At 37.0% G+C, this 2292-nt stretch overlaps 1 long non-coding RNA gene across 1 annotated transcript; it reads right to left on the bottom strand.

The window, feature by feature from the left end:
* Window positions 1–283: 283 nt before the first annotated feature.
* LOC110756346 (uncharacterized) lies at window positions 284–1955 on the bottom strand. The gene is made up of 2 exons (XR_002526667.2): window positions 945–1955; window positions 284–590 (listed from the first exon to the last, which is right to left on the bottom strand). It is a non-coding gene; the product is annotated as an uncharacterized LOC110756346 (long non-coding RNA).
* Window positions 1956–2292: the final 337 nt, after the last annotated feature.

The following is a 2292-nucleotide window of genomic DNA, read 5'->3' as shown; positions in this document are numbered from 1 at the left end:
TTGAATGCTCAAATTGCAAAGTCGCAACATAAGTTGGATTATGCCAACAAACAGATAGGAGCACTGAAAACGAGAAACGCAGAACTGGTGCAGGTTCTACAAGCAAATGCCGACATAGACAATTAGCATGAAGCATCATGCGGCTTAAAATGCGTAAAGAAGCATGTGATCCCAAAACTCATGGAAGGCTTCTCCCTTCCTTTGGTGAATTTCCACAATCTAGTTTCGAATTTCATTTGTCTTTTGTGCTGAGAAGAAGTTTTGTAAGAACTGTGCAACAAGATCCGTCCAAGTTGTGATGGAATTAGGTGGCAGGAAATGGAGCCATTCTTTTGCAGATATCCATGCTTAAAATAAAATGAAACAACAATCAATAAACAAAAACGAACTAAGTACTCCAATTAGCTAAGTTGGTTGATATCCAAGCTTAAGGAATTACAACCTCACCCTCTTCTTTTGTAGTTGGTAGCGTCAACCATTCATCTGTCTATAGTGAAGGGATTTGATCATTATTGGTGTTCTCGCTCGATGGCTGGCTGGAATATAGTGAAGGGATTTGATCATTATTGGTGTTCTCGCTCGATGGCTGGCTGGAGAAAGAACGATGAAATGCAAATTGGACAAACATTGTGATACCTCATTAACATCACTAACTAGAAATATAAAATAACTAGGAGGGAAATAAACAAAAAAAAGAGTTTGCTCTCAAGTGAAAGACCATCACTGACATTAAAAAAAACTGAAGAATAATTCAAACGCACAAGGACCCGTGGGATAAAAAAAATACACAATGTATAAGCAGCCAAACTCAGTAAATCAGCAAAGAGATGATGGGATATCTTCTCTTGGAGCCCAGTACAAGTTATTAAGATATAAAAAATAAAAAGAAGAGGCAACCCTGCAAGACAAAAGGAAGAAAAGGCAATACATCAAAGAAGTTGTACCTGTAATTTCGTGATGCCCCACCCAAAAAGTAATTCATGTCTGCAATTCGAGATGTACCAAACATTAAACAAAACTTCATTCAAGGCCATAAACACTAAAGAGAAGCAAAACAAAAGGGAAAGAACAAAAAAACTTGCGAAATGGAGCAGCCAAGGCAAGTCAAAATAGGTGGGCAGCTTTCTGCCAGCAGCTCTTCCCTATGTCACCAAAACAAATTTTGTTACTTTAAAAAGGTGACTATTGCCTCTCTTTTTTTCCTTTTTTTTTTTTTTGTAGTGAACTAATAGTAGTTCACAGGTCATAGTTCAAGAAGAAGTTAGAGGTAGAACACGGGCATAGTTCAAATAGGGAAAGAAAGAGAAAAGGACATATCAAAATAAAATAAAATCTAAGAAAATAGAAATCTTGTACTCATCTAAATGAATAACCCCAACCCACCAATGATCAGGGGAAGAGAAACCCAGATAAAACAACATCTTTAGAACTCAGAAATAGAAAAGGAAAATTACAAAGAGTATATTAATAAAATAAATTAAAAATTAAAAAGGACTTGGGAATAGAGGCGCAGGCGCCTCTAGCAATTCCACCGCCCCTGCAGAACTTGATCTTCTTGCATCACAGAATAACAAAGAATATATTAATATATAAAAAAGTAGAAAAAAAAATACAAGGAAAGCCATGACTGAAGCAATCCCTACTCTAGCTCTCAGATCTGAGATATGAGATTTGAGATTTGAGATTTGATCTAAAAGGACTGCCCAGAGCCAAAGAAACGCCCTAGAAAAACTAGGGAGATAACAAACTCTGTCAAAAGCAAGGAGATAGCCAAAAAAATGGAGGGATCGGGGTGAAAACCACCGGATCTGAAAAGAAAATGAGACGAGAAGGGGGTTGCTGGGTTGTTTTGGTAGAGAAGAGCTTAAAAAAGAAAAGGGGTAATGTTTCGATTTGTTTGAGGAGTAGGAGACGGGAGGTTGAGGAGAGAGAACGAGAGGTGGGTAATCCACCGAATATTTTATTGGATTACAATTATTAGCAAGGCTCTAATCAAATATTAATCATGTAAAATTACTGTGTTCGGTGTTAATCACAATAATTAGTTTTATATTTATTATATTTAAATCAACTGTCACCAAAATATTAAAATGTGAGAGATTAGTCACAAATAATAGTGATAAGTAAACAAAAGCATTGACCAACCATTCAATTGTCACACGCTTGTTAGACAGAATCCAACACTTGATTGGTACGATCACACAGTTCTCAAATACACCAAATGTATCCCCCAACGAGAACAACCAGGGACGGACCATTGGCATAGCTAACCTGGGCTATAGCCCAAGTGGC

This window comes from Prunus avium, chromosome 8 (genome assembly GCF_965620075.1).
Source record: "Prunus avium chromosome 8, drPruAviu1.hap1.1, whole genome shotgun sequence".
NCBI lineage: Eukaryota > Viridiplantae > Streptophyta > Magnoliopsida > Rosales > Rosaceae > Prunus > Prunus avium.
Note: the sequence above shows the minus strand (reverse complement) of the source record. Positions and strands in the feature narration are given on the sequence as shown.